Genomic DNA, 22290 nt, shown 5'->3' with positions numbered 1-22290 from the left:
ATATTTTGCATTTTAAAATGTCAAAATATAAACATATTCCTTCTCTCCACAGGTACCCTCTTTTAGTTTAAATCCTCTTCAGAGTATATACTAGAATACCCCAATTTATGAAAGATACCTCCTGACATAATGTTCAAAGTTTCCGAAGCACATATATACATCTCTTTTCAGTCAATCCTGAGGGAAGATATCATCCCTCCTTGCAATAAGGAAATAGAGTTTCAGAGAAGTTAAGTTATTTAGCAATAGTTCCTCAGCTAGTAAGTGGAAGGACTCCCATTCGAATTAAATCTTCTGATTCAAGTCCAAAGCCTTGGCCATTCACTTTATTACCAATACGTGTTCCTTCTTTCTCCTCAATAGTCTTTCCATTTCTATTGGCTTTATTAGATTCACATTCACAATCTTATTTCAAATTCCCACACTTCAGGGGAACTACTACATTACCATGCTAAACTTTCCCTGATAATAATGACTCAAACGTTTTCAGCTAACATTTGTGGTATGATTGCACTGATGGTCCCCATGCTTTATTCCTCCCTGTAAAATTTTGCCATGTAATGTTGGATTGCTTTCCATTCTGTCTCTGGGCTTGACCGAGGGATAGTACCGAAAAGACCCAAGCAGAAGTTTAAAAAGCATTTGCTTGTTTCCGCTTTGCTCTTACTCCTCTGCCATGACCACAAATAATCAGGCCTAATGCAGTATGAGACACAAGCATAGAGCTGAGTGGCCCCACTTGGTCCAGCGAAGGCCAGTTAACATAGAGCTAACTGAGCCAATCTTTGGCTAACCAGTGTCATAAGCGAGCACAGCTACAATCAACCAATCCAAAGCAAGATCAGCTGTTTCATAAACCCACATTTTTGCATGACACTGAGGTTTTGTGTTGTTGGTTACCTAGAGTTATTTTAGCAATAGATAGCTGATACATGGGTACTATATTCTCTATCGTAAACCAAACAGCAGAATAACATTCCTTCATTATTATCTTATTTTATCAGCAGTTCACTCAAAATTCTACTGATTATCCTGTATATACACTCCTGTCCTTAGTTGTCATCAATCATATAAATAGGCCAAACTCCTCCACTGCCACTATATAAAACTTCATTCCTAACCTACAACCCTTCAATAAACAAATCTGTCATTCTCCTTATTTAATTCCTATTTAGTCATCTTCAAGAATAAAAAGAAAAAGAAAACAGAGATACTGCTAGCCCATCTGTCTCCTTGGTGCAAATTAGGAACCCCCAAGTCTAACCCTGAAAGCAGAGTATAGGATGAACTCCTGTCCCCCAAATGTCATTGAGCAGGGTCCTAAGTATAACTACTGCCCCATATAAAATACACTTGAGTTATTTCCAACCTTTTTCTTAAAAATACCTCTCTAATATCACTTCCCACACGAAACTTTCTGCAGTTAATAACATATCAATATTATAGCTCAAGTATTTTCAGTACTTCTATAATCTTCTGGTGCTATATTAATTGGCATCCATTCATATATATATATAATTTTTTTAAGCTACTATATTCCTTAAGTTCTCTAGGAGCCAAATTATAGTCCTGTTTTCCTATCCCATTTATAAACACATGTAACCATTTAATAATATACAAAAGACCCTCAATACATGATAAATAAGGTGCTAAGGATAAATTTTAAACTTTTATGTACTGGGGGTGCCAAAAAAGTGTATACATTTTAAGAGATGTTATCTATGTATTACTTTTCGAGGTTGAATTGAATTATGGTAGCAATGTGTAGTATGACGTTCATTCAAAAGATGGTGTTAATAAAATGAATGCTAGTGTCATTTATTGTATTACAATTTTAATACAGTTTTTCCTTTCTTAAAATGTGTATACTTGTTTTGGCACCCTCTGTCTATAGAAATTAGTTTATCTTTTGGCATTCTGCATAAATAGAACAAATACAAGCATTTTCATATTTAATGCTTTATTAATTAGCTTTTAATTATATCATTTTGTTTAATCATCATGAACTACCCCATGAGGTATTAGTATTAACCACTTTTTGTAGTATGGAATCTGAAGCCCTGACTGAAGTTGATGATATACAGTAAAATCACAATCCAAACCAGATCTTCCTATTTCAATACCAACCAGCTCTTTCTACATCCAAATGCATATACATTTAGTTCTATTTTTACTTTAAAAGCACTTATTACTGGTACTCTAGGGTTGAGAGGGTTGTAGATGATTAACTTATGCTCCAGTTCTCAAGGAGCTTTTAGTCTAGATTGGTAAACAGGCTTATAATCAGATCATTTAGCAATAATGTGGTAAATAATAAGGGTAAGGAACACAGAAGAAATGTACCTGGGGGGTTCAGAGAGACTTCATGGAAGAGATAAGGTCTTGGTTAGCATGAAAAGTGAGCCAGAAAAAGATATTGAGGAGGAACATTATGGGCAGAGAATATATATGAAGAAAAAAGAGACTGGAATAGTGCGAGGTTTGTGAGGACACTACAAGCAGAGCAGTGTTATTCCAGCATACATCGTGACACATTTGCAAAACTGGGAATGTTAGGCAATAGAACAATGAAGAAGTTCAGGACCAGGGCAGAAAAACAGCAAAAAATAGAGAAATTTGAGAATGACTTAAGAGATTAAAAACAGTACGGCCTGAAGTTGACTGAATCCTGAAATGAGGGAGAAAGCATCATCTCTGAGGACTCTCAGGTGTCGGGGTGAGGAACTCCAACAGACCTGGTGGAGAAGTGGGAGTCTGAGTTTGGGGCATGTTGAATATGAGGTTCCGTTGAACATTTAAATGAATCTGTGCATTACTAAGGTAGAAAATAGAGTGTTTAGCTAGCTTGGAAACATTAGGCCTGATATGGATAATGTGGAAGTATCAGTACTTTATACACATTGACCCCCAATCACATAATGAAAAACTATTGGGTTGTTGGAAAAGTCATGACGCAGTTTTGCAATGAAAAACATAGAAAAATACATCATGACTTTTCCGACAACTCAATAAATACTATGGCTACAACACACTTTACATGGTTAGGATTTTTTTTTTTTTAAGATTTTATTGGGGAATTGGGGGAGGGGAACAGCATTGGGGAATCAGGGAAGAGGAGCAGACAAGTTGCTGTCCTTTTGTTCTTCAGTGTAGTTGTGGAGGACGTCGCTTCACTGGCCCATGTTGGTATAATCATTGCGCTTTTCCTGGCCGAGGCAGTTGCTCGCCGGTCATTGGACGGCCACTCACACCAGCCGCAAGGCCAGCCCCCCCACTGCAGCCTACACCATTGCCAGAAACTCACAGCAGCCCAGCTCCAGGTCGAGCTGTTGTTCACCATCTCAGCTATAGGGCGCAGCGTCACTGGCCCTCATGTGGGATCCAAACTGGGGTCCTGCTGCTCAGAGCTGGCGTCCCAAGCCAACTCCTAACCAACATGCTACTCAGCCGGCACCGGTTAGGATTGTTAAAATCATCACTGCATTTGTCCATAAAGGAATGATAGGAGAGAAAGTGACTAAAGCAAAGTACCAAATCATCAACACATAAAAGTACTGTCTAGTCTATTTAAAACATAGTGTGTCATAAAATTTGACTCTGCTTTGAATTTTCTCCCAGGTTTGCTAAAATAATTTTCATTTTATGTTATTTTAGTAGTTTTCAATTTTACATGCTTTAGTTCTGCCTCAAAACTCACATTTATGGTAGTCATTTTCTCCTTCGAGCTCACTGTCAAATGCAATGCCACCAAACAGTGCAGGTACATTGCTTACAAAATATTCAAAAATATTCGACGACACAAGTTAAAGGAAAATATTCCTCTATTAAATCCAGAAAACCTACAGCCATTAAGGTACACATTAGGTTATTGAAAACTTGCTTTAAAGAAATGACAGGACTAACATTGTCATAAGGACCTGTGCACTACTAGGAGTGTTCAATATTTATAATAGTAAAATACAAACCAATATTGAAAAAAAAAGTGTCAAGGTATTTGTAAGAGATTAAAACCACAACCATCTAAAACGTAGAGGTTCATAAACCCTAATACGTAATTCCAAAACCTATACGCTCTATAAACTGATACTTTATTTGTGTGTTGCAAACTTAATTGGTGGCATAACCAGACCTGCACTAACATGAGACATGTATAGTCTTTATTTTTTCCATGCAATAGAAATATTCATAACAATTCTCTTCAGATATGAAAATGTTTAAGATGAGGTGCTGCCCAGAATCCATCTGGAGGGGTATTCCATAATATACATTATATACATATAAAAAATTTAGGAAAATTCTGAACTCTAAAACACAACTGGCCCCAAGGGGTTTGGATAAGAGATTGTGTGCCATGGTATAAAATTCAAAACTTAAAGTTTTAAGTGGTATTATAATCCAGATATTTAATACAACAAAATTGCTAGAATTAAAATTTTTTATCCTTCTTTCTTTAAGAAGAGGTTTATCTATACAGTATCCTTATGTATGAAAACATTTCTAGTTTTTTCCTTTCCCCCCAAAATATTTTGTTCTAGTACTTTATTTTTACAACATCCTTATGAAATAATCACTCGTTTTCATACAAATACATAACAAATTTAAAAATCCAAATTATTTTTAGAATCACTTTGATAGGGTTAGGATCCAAATTGACAGCATCAGTCTTGAATAAAATATAAAAAGATAAATGTAGGAGGTATATATGCATACTCCTACACTTAAGACCAAAGAGTCAGCTTATAAAAATAGTAGGGGAAATGGGAATACATGTAACATTTATGCAACTCAGTTATAAACTTCATTTGACTACTGTTCCAGGACATACTGAAAGCATGTTGAACTTGCCCCCAAATATAATACAACCCGAGGCTTCTTTAATGAAACTCTCTATCCAGAGAAAGAAGTGATTGTCTCATTCTACGCTTATCATAGAACATAATGAATAGTGTGACTGGTTCAGGGACCACATTAACAACAGCATTAACCAACTCAAATAATCCCAGAGAAGAGTAAGCACAATGGCGATCATTCTAGAAATCACCTTTCGCAGAACAATTGTAAAGACTGAAGTGTCTAGCTTGGAAAAGTATAATTCTTGGTGAAGAAATTTGGTAGTTGTCTTTGAAATGAATCAACTCATTCTGTGTAATCAAACAAACCAACGTACCAACAAACAGGTGAGAGTTACTGGAAAATTAATGCATCTCACAACAAGTCAACCTACCTGAAAATGAAAAGGATTGGGGCAGGAGTTACCCACATAGGGTTATGGGACCACCTAATGGGGATGTGACAAAAGGTTCTAGGTGGCCCTTTCCACTCTGAAAGTGATCAGTATCTCAACATCACAGTGCAAGTTAATAATACAGCTGGGTTTATAATTTAATCAACTTTGATTATATAATTTTAATACTTATGAAGACAAAGTATTTATAAGACATCATTTCATAGAGAGAGGTCAACTCTTCAACTATTGCTATACTGTCCTTAAAGCAGACAGCCAATCAAACTTGTATTTACAGGAAAAAATACAGTATTTTGGGGTGATTATTAAAAAATCTCTTTCATAGTCTATGCTTTTCTCAGACCTAAATTAAAGACAATTATACTATTTTTAAATAAGAAAACTGAATCTTATTATTAACTTTGTATATAAATAAGCTAGGAAACCATTAAAATGTTATATTCTTTTCTATAAAATAAGATGCTTGACAAAAAATATACTGAAAAAAAGCTAATCTAGCAATTTTAAGCTTGTAAAATAGGGCTGAACTTTTGTCTTTTCTCCAATTTCCAAAATTTTTTATTTAAAAAAGAACTGGTTGAAATGTTTTTTGAGGGAAGAGGGTAATATATCAATAACTCAAGAATTTATAAGCAGGTGTTAGGCATTTTTAAAGAAAGACAAATAAAAAATAATTACATAGTAGGCTTCCAAACTGCTATCATTTCCAGAGACAGAACACATAACCGAAAATGAAAAGTGCATATTCCCAAATGTCATAATTGTGTTTAAACAGCAAAAGAAAGAAAATCAACTATTCCCATATTCTGGTGATTAAAAGTTGATCAACAAGTGATTTTCTACCCCCGCCAAAACATACAGATAAAATTTTCAAAGAAAAGACCAGACAGGAACTCGTGTTTCATACTTCCCATCACCAATGTACCATGATTTTGTTTAAGGCAAAGTTTTGTGTGAATTAGCTTTCTATTCTTAAATTTTTGTCACCCAAACATGCATATTATATATTTTAAAGGGAAAAGTAATTATAAAACTTGGAATACAGCAAAGCTTATTTAAGTCTTATCATGTTGCTGTAGGAAGGGCAAATGCTATGAGGAAGCATACCTGTGGCAGGGCTGAATTGAGCTGCCTCTGGAGCGAATCTCTGTCGTAGATGACATCCTGTAGTCTTTGCTGGGCAAGTGAAAGACTTTCTTGGGTCTCCCGAAGGGTGTCTAGAAGACGATCCCTTTCATCTAGCATATTAACCATTAGCTGCTCAAAATGAGAGTCCGAGTCCGAGCCACTGCTTTGGGACCCCCTTTGGCTCATTGGGGTGTCCTCGTTAATCGTGGGCATCACTTCACACATCATTGCTTAAAGAAAGTAAAAGGGAGGGAAGTCTCAGTAAAGAAATGGTTTCCAATAATGCCACCTGGCCCTCAGCTCACCAAATGCTGTGCAACTCATTAGCCTAATTGTCTCTTTGTCTCCTGCCCAACTGCCCCAACTTCAACCAAGCTAAATATTTTGGCCTCAGTGAGAAATGATTCATTGACTTCCTTCAACCTACATGCTTTCTCTGATAATGAACATCCACATATCCCCTACTTACAAAATGCAGCTTTTTTTTTCACCTACCGCTCACAGTTTTGTTTTTTTTCATGATTTATCCCACCTAATTTAATAGTAATGCGTTATTATTATTATATTTATTAAATGATCACCTTTCTTCCCCTGCCAGTTTCCAAATCCCTTACAATACCTCCACCTTACCCATATTTGTTATATTGTTAACAGCAAGCACATTAAGTCTGGCGCTTAATGGGTGGACAGTAAATTATTTTTGAATGACTTAAATAATTGAATGAATTAATGTTCACTTTTTTTAGAAAATCCACAAATGACAGTGGATTCTTTTTGTATAATAATCAGCTTTTACGTTTTCACTTTATCAACAGATTTTTTATATCAACTAGTTTAAAGCGTCTTGACTTTACAACTTTCATTTATTATTTTTATATGTTCCCTTCCTAAATTCCTACAGTAGTCTACACAGAGTAAAGTGGCTGAATTAGATATAAGCTTTATGAAACAGACAGAGGTGCACAAATTTGTTTAGGTGAATATACTGCTAATTACACTTAATAGTCCTTTGTTTCCTGTGAGCTGCATTGTCTGGTTTCTATCCAAACAACACAAACTAACTCTCTTTCAAATATTCCACAAAACAAATGCCATAAATGACATTAGCTAATGTAGTAACTTCACATCTCAGCTGCTAATCAGAGGCTTCCAGTTATGAAATAAATGAAGTGCTCAGAATAATTTTTAAATCATTTATTCATTTGATTTAAAATAGACAACACAGGCATTAGGGTGTAACCCTGAACTATAGTGTGACATTTGAAAATTCAGAAAATTTTTAATTTTCTCTTGTATCCTCTATCTTATATTTCAAAAAGAATCAAACCCTTGTTGTACTGAGGCCAGGAGCTATTAATTAGAGGGCTTTTTTGCAGAAGGCTGATGTGGAGAAAAGCTGGTTTGGCTGTTGATCCTAAAGCATTCTTTGGTTTTCTAATGCAAGGTCAATTCATTTTTCTGCCTACATATTCCTGTCCTTGGGGAAAATATCTCTGGTGATATTTTCAAATAAAATGTCAAGACATAACAGCTCAATAGTTAATTACTTTTTATGTGATTCTTCTTATAAATTGAGTTATTGAGAAAAAAAATTCAATTATCTGGAAATGATTTGGTCAGGACCCACTGAAAACTAGGAGAAACTTTTAGAAAGATAAGGGGAACGTATTTTGTGACTGACATCCTACGAGAAAAAATTAAGGAGGGTGATTTTAGAATAATTAAAGATAATGCTTTGAATTATTGCTCATCATTCAAAACACTGGGCTACCTGAAGGTAAGAATTTGACTTGTCCAATTTCTTATTTACCTTAAAATAAATAACAGAGTAGATACATAGGATATATTTATACATGTGCACGCACACACACACATGCTTACTATTGTTAAACACCTTGATGAAAATGTAATATTTTGTATTTTTCTCAATTTGAATTTTATTAAAACACTATCACAAAGATGGAAGAATGACGCTCTTTTCTAACTGCTACAAATTTTCTTTACATTAATTGGAAAGGAATTAGGAAACAAAAATGTTTCAAAACAGTTGAATGTTTAAAACAATTACTTCACATGTCATGCATGAAATATACACACTGAGCAGCTGTATCATTCTGAGAAATCATTACCAGGAGCTAATGTGTTTCTTTGTGACATTTAAGGTTACAACAAAATACTGGAAGAGGAAATGGTAGCAAAGTGACAATTTGTGCCAAAACATTTGCAAGGTTTAAATTTTAGGGTTACTTAAATATTTCTAAATCTGTATTTTCAATCATATCCTTCTTGAAGGAAAGCTCTTAGCCCATCTTCACTCAGAATTACTTATAACAACTTTAAATTCCAAGGAAAACCATAACTGCAGTGATTACCGTGGCTACGATTTTCTCCTGAATCTACTACCCTAAGTTTAACATAGGCTTATCGTCACCATGGGACATTAGACATTCACAAACTTTAGGCTCTTAGATCACTGTCAAAGCTGGTTTTGGTTTAGTCAGTCCAAAGTTGCTATGACGAGAAGCAGCTTAGGCCCTTAGAAAGTCAATTAAATATAAACTATAAAGAACCTGATTCAATTTCACTTCTGTAGCATGTGAACCAGAGCAAGTCACTTCACCTATCAAAACTTCAGTTTTCTCATCTGTAAAGTAGGGATAATAATCCATGCTTAAAAAACAAACAAAAAACAAGCCTGCGGTAAGGCTCTGATAGGATACTTGAGTGAGATCACACAGTAAAATTATACAGGGCTATTACATATTCAAGTATTTATTTCTATTATAAAGTGACCAACATTTATCTTTGCAGAAAGAATATTTTACCTTTATGATTCATTCTGCTCCTATGCCTAAAGGTTTAATTCCAGGGAGTACTCTGAGCTCTCCAAACCCAATTTAGAAACATCAAACTATGCAAAAGTTACTTAGGAAGTAAGATGAATATATGCTGCTTTTCTTCACCAACAATCAACCCAAACAAATAAATTTAACATCTCAGCAAAACTAGAGGAAAAAAAATGTTTCTGCAAAAAAATAAGACCACTTTCATGAAACTACCTTAGTTTTCTTAGAGTAGAACTCAAATTCTGTAATATAAATTACAAAATACTTGTATAATCTTTAAAATATATTATAACCTATTTCTTTAATGCACATTTAGGTATTAAAACAAATAAAAATCTGTATGCAGTATAAGAGTTGCACACCCTCTTATAGAATGGATGACATCTGAAGCAACCTGGACAGTCCAGACTGCTATCTATGGTCATTCAACCTCTAATGTATTTAACCCTCACATACCACTTTTAACTTTTTAAATCATTTTCAATATTAAAACTGTATTGTATCAACATAATTCCTGAAAAACCAGGAAGGACATACTAACAGTTTGCTTGGATATTTGCCTTATCTCCTTCTCCCCAAAGTCAATTGGATATGTGAATTATGTTATCCTCTTCTAGATGTTGATGCCTTGTTCATTAAATTACTGAAGGTTTCAAGACCTACTAGAGATTATTTTGTTGTGACAGGAAAAGAATACTAACAAACCTGATTGGTTTAATTATCCCATTGCTTAAATTTAGCTTAAAGAATTTTACATGAGGAAAACCAACTCCCTTTTTCTTGGCACATAACCTTGACTGTCTTCTAAATCTCTCAAATTTCAAAATAAAAGTTTTGAACTGGAGTCATTACCCAAGGGCTTTCAGGATCCAATATGTTTCTTAGAATTATGTGCCCTTTAAGTAGTATCTACTCAGACGTAATTGTGCTACAAAAGGCTTTTTTTTCCTGTCAATGAATCACTTTATTCAGGCAGATCACTAGGATTTAGAACTAGTATAGAGGCAAAGATGCAATTATTCTTGGTAGTTAGTTTCTTCTGCAAAGATCTAGTCTTAAGAACTAGCCCAGCTCCATCTCAGTTAACCCACAGAAAAGTAATTAGGTGAGAGAGAGCCTAGCCATTGTCTGATTACATTACATGAATATTCCTCCTCCTAGTTAACTCTTTGCAAGCCTCTGTCCTCAGGAAATGTTATTATCACCTCTAATGGAAGCGTTTTACACTTTCTTTACCCCACTGCATTTATAGATGGCCGAAGAGCCAGCTCAACCCACATGGCTGGACAGTTATCTTTCAGCCACACCCCCCACCACCCTGAAGAAGTTGACTTCATCATTTCCACACTAAAATCCTTCACCCTGCCCAACAGGAGACAGCCAAGTAGGGAGAGGGTAGAGAAACAGGAGGAGGGACGGGAGGCGGGTGGAAAGCCAAAGGTACGGAACAGTAATTGGCAAGGAAGAATTTGCATCTCATCTTCCCTGGGGGCGGGGTGGGGCCGAGGGGGTGGGGCGGGGGAGTCAAAAAATAAAGCGATAGGGAAATCCTGCAACTCAAAATGCAGTTTCTGTACCTAATGCCTGTAATTTCGGGTCCTGCTTCTTCAATTGATCAATGACAACCGCAGTCTCCGGCTTGACGAGAGGGGAGGTTCACGCCCGGCACTCCTGGACCATTTCCCTAGCAACGGGAGGAGAAAGGCAGCTTAGACACTCGCGTGCCCCGGCGCCCTCCCGGCACGAGCTCGGGCTCGGTGGAGCAGCCGCAACTCGGCATCTTCCCCGCGGCTCCGTCAGTAGCCAAAAGGAGAAGCGTCCATCGGAAAAATGGCATATTACAAATTTTGCTTTGGGAAGCAGAGCTCGGTTCAGACCATTGTCAAAGGGAGGAGAGGGGGAGGCGGCTCTTAAAGCAGCAGCGGCCCCTTTGCCCGAGCAGACGCAGCTCCCCGCGTGCAGCTTGGAGGCTCGGGGCCGGGAGCCGGGAACCCGGGGCTGGGTTCGACTGTAGAAACTTAACCTAGCGGCGCTGCAACCCTGCGCGCCCAGGCCACCCGGAGGACAGCTCTCCAAACGCAAGCTTTGGTAAAAGGCGTGAGAAATTTGTGGACGGGGAGTTCTCCGCCTGGTCCCCCACCCGGAGCCCCTCCGGAGTTGACGGCTAACGCCGGGAGTTGGGAAGCTAAAGGAAAGCGAGTCCCTAGGGATGCGAGAAGCGGGACAGGTCCCCTCCTGGCACCCAGCCTATTTCCGCGCTGGGGTGTCTCAGTTCACTTAAAATAGACACACCAATTCCAGAAACGCAAGCACTCAGCGGCCCCCTCTGCCTACTCCCAGCCGCTTCGCGAGCCTCGTTGCTCGCATCCGCCGGGGCCGGGAGAACCAACCTGCTGGGCGCCGGTGCGGATGCTACAGCACCTCGTCTCCTCACTTGCCTCGTGCTGTTGCTGTTGCTGCCGCTCCTCCTCCTCCTCCGTCTCTCCCCGCTCCTCCTCCTCCTTGGCAGCCGCTACCTCCTCCTCCTCTGGAACAAGGGCTTCCCCTGGAAGCTGCTGCAGTGGTTTCCACCGGCCCTTAAATAAATTCTGAAGTAATCACGTCTTTGCTCTCCTCCTCACGCACACGCGCCCGCGGGTACACACGGCTCCCGAAAGCCGCCGCCGGGCTGCTGGGGCTCGCGCTGGTCCCAGTGCCCCAGGCCAAGGCAGGGGCTGGGGACGGGCAGGTGTGGGAAGAGGGTACGCCGTTCCTCGCCGGGACCCCACCCCCCAACACATACACACACACACACACACACACGATGTTTCTTATGGGAAAGTGTGTGTAGGCCAGCGCTGCCGGGGAGGTGAATGGGCTTAGGCACCTTCTGGCTTCCTGGCCTTCCGTGCTTGTCATTTCTTTAAGCAGCTTCTTTCTCCCAGGACTAGGGCAGGGTAGTCATGGTTGTAAAGACCTGAGTCAATCTAGGGTGTGGCGGCATCTGTCACTTCTCATTACTTCTCCAGCTCTCCTCCATTCATTGCTTTAGCGTTGAGGATTGTATGTTAAGTGCTCCCTGCCCTAGTAAATGTTAGCTTTGAGCAGTCTGGTTTCCATCGCGTTCCACTTCCCCTATACTTACACATCCCTTTACCTAGTCTTCCGCTGCTATCCATTCATACAGACCCATCCCATCCGGAATAGAAAAGAAGCAGAAGACCAAACCAGTACCTACTCTAAGCAAAAAAGAAAACGTTTCAGTGAGGGAAATTCACATGCGCTAGCTAGTTCTAGCGAAAAGAACGCCGGTGTGCAGGAGGGAATTGGGAGAAGGGTTAAACATTGGGAAAAATTTGGGGGTTAATGCAAGTACCTTCAGGATCTACTGCAAGAAATCCAAAAGGCATGTTTCAATTTTGTGTAAAGCAAAGTGAAAGCTAACTAAAAAAATAATATTCAAATACCAGCTCCCTTAAATTAAGTACAATATTCAAGAAACGGATCTTTCATTCTGGGGATAGCATTTAATTCAGCTGATGACTCTCCAGGGAAATGTGAAGTCAAGCACATGTTTTTACCCCCGTCTCTTCTAGACTGTGATTCAAATTCTGCATCACAAGATAATCCTAAAAGAATTAAGTATAAGAACAACATGAATATTCATTAGATGTCCACTGGAACAATGTTCTCAAACATAATGTGCATATAGATCACTTACGGATCTTGTGAAATTGTAGATTCTGATTCACTAGGACTGGGGCAGACCCTGAGATTCTATACTTTTAACAGGTCCGAGGTGGGACCACACTTTGAGCAGCAAGGATCTAGCCAGCAGTTCTCAACCTGTGGGTCTTGACCCCTTTGGGGGTCGAAGGACCCTTTCACAAGGGTCGCCTAAGACCATCGGAAAACAAAAAGATATTCACATTACGATTCATAACAGTAGCAAAATTACAGTTATAGAGTTATAGAGTAGCAACGAAAATCATTTTATGGTTGGGGGTCACCACAACATGAGGAACTGTATTAAGGGGTCGCAGCATTAGGAAGGTTGAGATCCGATGATAGACCATCTAGTCAACTCACCGGTTGATGTGACTTAAATACTCTTAGCCATAAGAAATCCATTAACTCACAAGGCAGCCCTGTCAATTTGCAAATAGATTGGATTATATAATAACATTATCATATTAATCAGATAGCAATACTCTTCTAACTTTCACTCTCTGGACTTCACCAGAAGACATAAAATGTCCTTATACAGGAGAGACCTAGATATTAAAGACAACTAATATGGCTCTTTGTCCAAGAATTGTTTCTTTATTAAACCTTGGTTCTAATTAGCTTGTTAATCAACATTTGTCAAGTATACGGGCTCAGATATTCTTACCAATTTCCAAGAAGAGTTGATTTGCCTGACTCCCCTCCACATATCACAGTTTTCATTCTAAGTATAATCCCCACATTCAGTTGACACACAGTTGAAATGCTATAGTTGATATCACAGAAAGGAAAAATTTGATAATGGAAGGCAGGAAATAGTCATGGAGTAAAGGATATTTTATTAAGAAGATACAGTCTTCATGGTTACCCTCAGTTTAGAAACTATGTGTCCTAATGTTATCACCCCCAGAGTGTAAATAACACTTCTGTCAAACAGAGGCATTTGAAAGAAGCAATTTTGCAGAAAGCATCAGGTGAACCAATTCATATGAAAAGAGGCACTCCCTACACTAGTTCTTCTAGTGTAGTGGCCCTCTAATTCAGCATTCAAGAGAGTCTCCAAAGGGCTGTGACAACATGATTTCTGGGCCCCTCCCTACAGTTTCAGATTCAGTAGGTCTGTGGCTTGGCAAGAGATTTTGCATTTCTAACAAGTTCCTAAGTAATATTACTATTTCCAGCCCAGAAATCCCACTTTGAGAACCACTGCTTGAATAACTCTGAAGACATTTGGAAAGAAAAATAAGTACAGAACAAGAAAAACAGCTGAGCTATATTTTGGACTCAAGGCAAAAAAATCTCTCATACAAATATAAAAACAATTATTATGCTGCATTTATAATCTGTTCCTACTAGTTTTTGTTAGCCAAGGATCAATGATTAAGATGAAATATGCTTGCCTCCGAAATAGTCAGCTAGGTTTAGGCAGAGGTAGTAGAAGCCACCTCTTTCATTAATTAGTCTTAGTATTTAACATTAGTGAAAGAAAGGATTTAGTCCATAGAGGCATGCATATTGCTAGTCACACTTACTAATGCTTCTACTGCACATTTTATTTCAAATATGAGCTTTTTGTCTAAATATTCTTTTAAGTGGAGAATGTCATACAGCTACTCTCATTTTTGCTATGATGGCTAGTGTTTCCATCTATTTAGATATTCTGAATACAGCATGGTATATTAGTAATATAATGATAATAATAATAATAATAATAATAATAATAATAATAAAAGAACTTGCTTTATTGAAATCATGGATAGTTTTGTCTGTAAAGATAAGGTTTACTGAAATCAAGCACTAAAGAAAATGGGTAATTAAGCATGGGCCATGACAATAACAAAGATTTAGTAAGTGGCAGTAATTTTTTTTAAGTGCAAGGATAATTTTCATGCAAAATGAAAGCATGTAATATTAGCTGTAACAGACATGCTGATATATAACACCTCATTTCAAATGTATAGCTACCCATTTATGAAAATATTTAACCTGTAGTCACAACAGTTTACGCTAACATTATAAAACAATTAAGTGACATTTTCTGCACTTATGCTTACTGTTGAATTTAAAATTTAGGATGGATTTGAATAGATAATAGAAGCAACTCCCACCATGCACTTTACCTATAGTCTTGTGGGAACATGAGTTTTATTTTATTTTCATTGAACAATAAAGCCATGCAATTTTATTACACTATATTATTTAGAATAGGCAACAGCCCCCCCAAATATATATACATATATATACATATATATATATATATATATATATGTATATATATATATATATAATATAAATCAAATCTAGCTGACGATCATTTTTCACTTTCTCTATATTTCAATTAGTCAGTGGGCTACTTTCTTCCTTGCAGTAATTTAGGCTCCTTTTTGTCTGATTCCTGCTATCTCCATGAATTTTGCATCCAAATGGCAAGAAGAGAGAAAGGCTGGAAGAAACACACCCATTTCTAAAATCCTTGGTCCAAAAGTGACACACTTTTCTCATATTCCACTGATGAGAACAACTCACATGGTAATATCCAATTACAAGAGAGGCTTGGAAAGTAGTCTAACCTTAAGGCTGGAAGAAAATTAAAGGGGCTCTTTGTAAAAACTTTGCCAGTTTCTCCCATATATTGTTTGTGAAAGTAATAAAAATAAAAGTTATGTATAAAATATGTTATGTTAAACTTTCTGTTATGCATACATTTAAAAAAATAATTAAATGCAATTAATTGGAATCAATGATCATAAAACTAATTCACAATTCTATCACAAATAACATTGTTTGCTATGTAGGTTTTGTGTTTCTTATTTTTTATGTTACACATTTCTTACCTGTCTAAAAAGTAAACTACAGAATATAAAAGCTACACTAAGCACATAGTTGCTGACTCTTGTGCCTCCAAATGTATAAGCATCAATTCTCACAAGATAAATTATTGTGAAAGGCTACATTAATCAGCTGTTATCTATGCATTTATATAGGATTACTGTAAAATGTAGCAATTTGACAAACAGTCACTGAGATTTCGGCTCATAACTAAGAGTATCTTTGTATTACGGAAGAGCAAAAACTGTTGGTTATTTTTTGAAGTCAAGGTGTGATAAGAGAAGACAAGTTTCAGAGAATTTTACTTTGCATTATTCAATGCTATCTGACATCAATCTAAGAGCCATACAAGGGCACTGAAAACAAATAAAATGGTGATGCCTTCTGAAATAACTTTTTCTTCTTTTTAAAGGAAAAATAATATATCATAGGAAAAAAATCGTTCATGATTCTCTTTTGCCTCCTAGGAGATAAAATACTAAAAGAAAAAAAGGACATTTTAATTATAGTCAGCAGTTGTTTCTACCCAGAGGGGAAATTTATTCTAATAAAGCCTCATAATAAAGGTTTTCATTTTTGCCTCTGTTCTAATTCAGGGAACCTCACTTTGTAATTAAAGAATCATAGAATTTTATGCTGTGAGTCCTAATCTAACTCCAATCTTACAGATGAGTGAAATAAAACTCACTAGTATTAATGCTGGGATTTTCCAACTGAAAAAGCTAGGCAAGCACTGCTTGACTTTAGATATCTACTTTTTAATTTTCCTATCAAATACATATCTATCAAAATTTGACTCAAAATTATTCATGATTACCTAATTAGTTTGATCATTGACATCACTGATACCAATCCAGTATTTCTCTGAATCAATTGGCAATGCAAATAAAGTGGATGAAGTTGAAATTAGTGATTATTGCTGTTCTTTGGAGAAGAAATCATTGGGAAAAACCAACATGAAAATGAGCTTTTCTTTAGTGTGCACCATTTAAGTCATGTGTAAGCAGTCATGGATAGTAAATTAAACAACAAAAAACACAGATATAGATAATTCTAACTTTGGATATAGTTTGAAGATCCATAAAGCAATGAAAAATACAAATGTATTCTTTACAAAGACTGTGAATGGAAGATAGCATCCTCAATATTAAATTAATAAGAATAATTTAATGATAAGAAGTCCTAGACAGTACATCTCATGTAGAAAAATTTCTTTAAAATGACAGTATAGATAATGTCTTTAGTAAGTGGCTGTTGTCTTCTGTTCAGTCTTAAATGGGGTAAAATCAAACTCGTATCTCCTGAACACAGAGAAATGAGATGTGGAAAAGAGGTCAAGACCAAGTGGGCAAATGGCAAATGTTCTGGCACGTATTAAATGAGTAAAAAAATTTTACTCATTTAATACGAGTAAAAAAATTACTCCAAAACTTAGTAACTTAAAATAACAATCATTTTACTATTTATCATGGTATCAGTGGATCAGGAATTTGAGAATAGCTTGTCTAGGTAGTTCTGGCTTGGAATCTCCCATGTGGCTGCAGTGTGACAGTGGCTAGGCCCCAAAGAGTGGAGGTGTGGACAGCTAAAGGACCTAGGGCTGACCAGAAGATTCTCCTCTCTCTCTCTCTCTCTCTCTCTCTCTCTCTCTCTCTCTCTCTCTCTCAATCTATCTATCTACCTACCTACCTATCTATCCATCCATCTATTTCCCTTGTCTTATGGCTTCTCCATGCGATATTGCTAAATGGTATAGTTTGGGCTTTCTCACAGCATGGCAACATAAGGGCAGTCAGACATGGCAGCAGAGGTCAAAAGCTGCTTCACGTTTTATGGCCTAGCTCTAAAAGTCACACAGTATCACTTCCATCATACTCTATTATTGGTTTCAATAATAAGCTTTCTCAGTTTCAAGGGGAAAAAATATAAAGCCCTCCCCGCCCCCCCACCTCTCAATGGGGGGAGCATCAAAATCACATGGTAAGAAGAGTATCGTTGAAATCATTAAAAAAAAATACAATCATTCACAGCTGCCTACCCTTGTGAAATGTACATTTGCTATTGAAAATATTCAATTATATTAGATGAATAAGTTTGTAGTTTTAAAAATGTAGGCAAAGTCTTTTAAAATGTTTTAAGAATCGATAAGTAGCTGATAAGCAAAATGTTTGTTAGACATGGGCAGAATTCTTGGGAATTAAGTATAAGATAAGTAATTAGAGAGCGGATCACGTGTATGTCAAACATAGACAGACAGGGAGGGAAAGATGAGGCACCTAGTTAATATATATTTATAATATGTAAATATACCTAAGAATAAATATATAAGGGTGTATAAATTTTCAGGGTATACTAGATATACATGAAGAATAATCATTCTTGAGGCCTTTATTTGACCTTCCATGAGTGACATCAATTATGACCCTATATGTCCTCTGCCAAGAACAGATAAAACCCATAGGTGTTTGTTAGGCTCACTGGAGAGCTACATCTATTGGCTAGGTGTTGTTGCTCCCACCTCTTTTTTAGTAGATCAAGTATGTGTCTTTAAACCAGAGTGTCTTCTGCCTGTTGACCCCTAGCTCAAACTTCACCTCTGGCCCTTATAACCACACCATCAGTGTGGGAAGCTTAGTGTGGCAGAGAGAGGGACAGAACATTTGAACATTGCATACCCCAGGACTCAGAGAGCGCTGTCCTTCCACACCGGATCATGTGTTGACTACTTGCTTCTGACCTCTGCTGCCAAGTCCGACTGCCCTTAGGCTGCCATGCTCTAAGGAAGCCCAAACTATCATGTGTGTGTTAACCTAGCCTATCTCTTTTCCCTTGCTTCTGTGTATTTTTAATAGACTTGAAAAAATGTGTGATTTGAATATTTTATCCTGTTCTGTGAGCTTTTCTATTTCACGACCTCTGGGGTAGCTTGCTGATAATGTATTTGGAGGCTACCATTGTATCAAGGTGATGTCCTATTAGACACTATCTCGGAAAGTGGAAAGTGAACTGTGTTCTTTTAACCCCAAATATTTTCCTAGTGTTATCTCCATGGATTCCCACTCCCCAAACAAACAAACAAACCAACAACAAAAACCTGACACTAACCAACCAGGTGTCATCTGGATACTCCCTGGATCTCTGAATCCCATTCAGCCATAGAACCCAGTATCATCTCACAGACATGACAGTAGCGGCAGACAACTATCACCAAGTGGTGCCAGACAGCGAGTGGGTCCAGGTTAGATTTGTGTAGGAAAACCAGAGCCTGGGCTCCTGGCAAGCTGGCAATAAAGGCTCACTAAGATCCTTTGATTAATCTTGAAATTATTAAAACCTGCACATTATGTCATTAAATTTAATTTAGTAATCATTTCACCATAGCTAGTAAATATTTGTTAACAGTATATATCTATGTGTTATTTTCTTTTTCATTTATTTTCCTAATCAATTTTACAGTTTTGGGGTTATAAAATTGGCCTTTGGGTATTGAAACATATTTTATGATATTATATATTTGTATTTATAATTCTAGGCGTCCATGCATCATCTACAAGCCAGCTGTGCAGGGAGTCAGGAGTCACACAATGTGATAAGAGATGTAGTGAAGTTGGAACGGGAGCAAAGAAAAGAACCATCTAATCTATTTGTGGGAAATTAGAGGTGAGGATGAGGAGGCTTGACTAAGTAAATTTGTGAATGAATGGTGTGAAAGTATACAAGCAACCACAAATAAACAGAGGCAGATAAACTATAGCTTGCACATAGTTTATCAATATGCAAGGGGATGGCATAGATTTGGCTACTGCGTATAGATAGATGACGGAGGGTTAGACTAAAAGAAGAGAATGAGCATCTAAGACCATACATAAAAGAACATGTAAACCTTGTTAAGAGCTTAAAATGTATTTTGAGGGTAATAGGGAGCCTTGGGAAAGTTTTAAATCGAGGAAAGTTAGAGGACATTTTGGAAGGGATAAGATAAGCATTGGTAGACAAGAAAGTTATGGGTAATATGAAGATCGAACCACCCTTCAATGGGATATGAAACATGCAAGAGTATGTTTGGGTTAAAACGAAATAAATTTAGTTTTGGTCATATTGAATTTTATAATCTGACTGTTAGTCATCCAATTAGAGATATTCAAAAGGAATTTGGAAATGTTAATCTATCAAATGAGAAATTTGGGCTGATGATAAAAGTTAGGAAATCATTAGTGGCATTTGAAACCATGGAGGTGAACACCATTGACAATGAAGAGAGTGTAGAATTAGAAAATATGAGGGCAGAATTATAGAAACTCAATGAACACAAATATTTAAAAAATGATTCCACCAAGAAATAGGCCAAAAAGGGAGTGAAATATGTCACAGATACAAAGGAAAGAGAAATATTGCAAGAACTGGGGCGTGGTGACTAGTGTCAGATATTCCTGAGAAATGAAATAAGATAAAAAATAGAAAACATCCTGTGGCTTAGCAACAAGATATTACTAGAATGTTTAGCAAGGAAAGTTTCATTGATGTGATAATTGCAGAAGACAAATCACAATGGCTTAAAGAGATTACAGATTGAAATAGTGGCTGCCCAAGAAATATGGCTGCTAATTCTGTGAAAAAGATAGAAGCAGGTTGAAAAGAGATAATATTAGTTCTTCTGGGATGTCAATATGGCTCTAAGTGGTCCTTAGGTGGGCTTTAGAAAGTTCCAGAATCCTCTGAAATTTATGCAAATTCGCATATATGTGCGTAAGTGCATTTCTTTGTAATGAATATTTATAGTATGAGATTCTTAAAGCAATCAAATATCAAAATATTAGTGACTAGAACTGTATCTAATATTAGATACCCATTAGTATTATACTATATATATATAATCTTTATCACTTGCATAGACCTGAATTTATATATGATGACAATATATTATTGTGACTGGTTTTGTTTGGGACAGGAAAACAAATCTCACTACTTTATTATAACGCATATTGTGGTATATTTTATTACTATTTGCTATTATTCACAATATTCTCTGAAGATTATAAATTCCTACCTGTTGCAATGCTCACTGCACAGTCTTCTGTGGGAGGAGTGTACGTCCCTTCTGTATTAACATAGACCTGGCCATGATACTTGTCTTTGTTCATGGAATGGGAGGAGTGGCCATGCTATGACCTAGAAGAAATATGAAGAGTCATCCCATTTTTGCCACGGCTCATCTTTCTCTGCCACAGACCCAAGATAGTTTCTGTTCCTTCAGCCTGACTAATACATTGATACAGTCTTCAAAATCACACCTTGCCTACTATGTTCATATATATTACTATTCTTTGGATATTATTGCCATGTTCAGGTATTTCTCCCTTTTCCATTCTATATAAACAATGAAAAGGAAGGAATTCATTAAGAATTTTTAATTTTTTACTGTATGTGTGTAATACATATATATATAATATATATATATATTTATATGGAGTGATGACAGTGTATTATGTAATATGAACCATGTAAAAAGAAAACTGAGGCCATACTCCTTGGGCTTTAAGAAAGAAATAAAATCACAACAGACTTTACCATGCAAAAGCAAAGGTATACGCCAGTGTAATTTTGTGCAAATCAGACCAGTAATGTTCTCAAAGAAGGTAGATATGAATCTGGTTTTAAATGTTCTTTATGAGTTACATTAGGAGAGAAAAGTATGAATAAATGGCTTGAACATACATACAGAATGTATTCTGAAAATGAGGGAAGTGGAAAAAGGGTTAAATGTTGAGAAGAAATATCTGACTAGAGAGATGTTCTAAGTACAAAGAAGTAAGTCATCTAAATGATCAGACACAAGATTATTAACTCGCTTATATAGGAGACGCTAAAATTTTAATAAGAAGAAATGAGAGAACATTTGGAATAAAGACAAAAAACAGCATTATTTTAGTTATATATGGAAATAAATAGGGAGAGGAGAAACAAGGAGTTAAATTGGAAATCCAAGGTGATTCTTGATACTCAGTTCGGAATTAAGCATTCATTGCTTGAGGGGCAATGTTAATTCAAGTAGCGAGAAATGCATTTTTTTCTGCTAAGATCATTTCTTTCCTGATTTATTAATTTCATATTTATGAATTTAATTTCTCTCATCCTATATATGAGTTATTAAGCAGCTCTGATGTTCCCGACAATATTACAGATGCTGAAGATACAACGGTGCATAACACAACAACAAAAAAACCCCACTGAACTCATGAAGTTTACATTCTAGTATTCATTTGTTCATTCCAAAATACTTATTATTGACCTTCTTTTCATCAGACAATTCGACAGTACCATGGGACACTAGTTATAAATATCAGTTATTGTACAGTGCTTTGCAAACCATGGACTGCCAGGAGCTGTCTGCGCCTCAGTATCTGACATGGCCAAACACACTGCAATTGTGACAAATTCTGAAGCTCTGACTGAGAAACAGATACTACTTTATATCTTAAAGAATTTAAATTCCCCTTTGGATGTCCCCCAGTAGGATGAAGCTCTTACACCCCTTCT

General features: G+C 36.8%; 1 pseudogene; it reads right to left on the bottom strand.

The window, feature by feature from the left end:
• Nucleotides 1–11081, bottom strand: part of LOC109389532 (dynamin-1-like protein pseudogene) — a 95418-nt pseudogene extending 84337 nt beyond the window's left edge.
• Between the last annotated feature and the right edge of the window lie 11209 nt (nucleotides 11082–22290).

This window comes from Hipposideros armiger, unplaced genomic scaffold, assembly GCF_001890085.2.
Source record: "Hipposideros armiger isolate ML-2016 unplaced genomic scaffold, ASM189008v1 scaffold_237, whole genome shotgun sequence".
Taxonomy (NCBI): Eukaryota; Metazoa; Chordata; class Mammalia; order Chiroptera; family Hipposideridae; genus Hipposideros; species Hipposideros armiger.
This window is presented reverse-complemented; position numbering and strand designations above follow the sequence as displayed.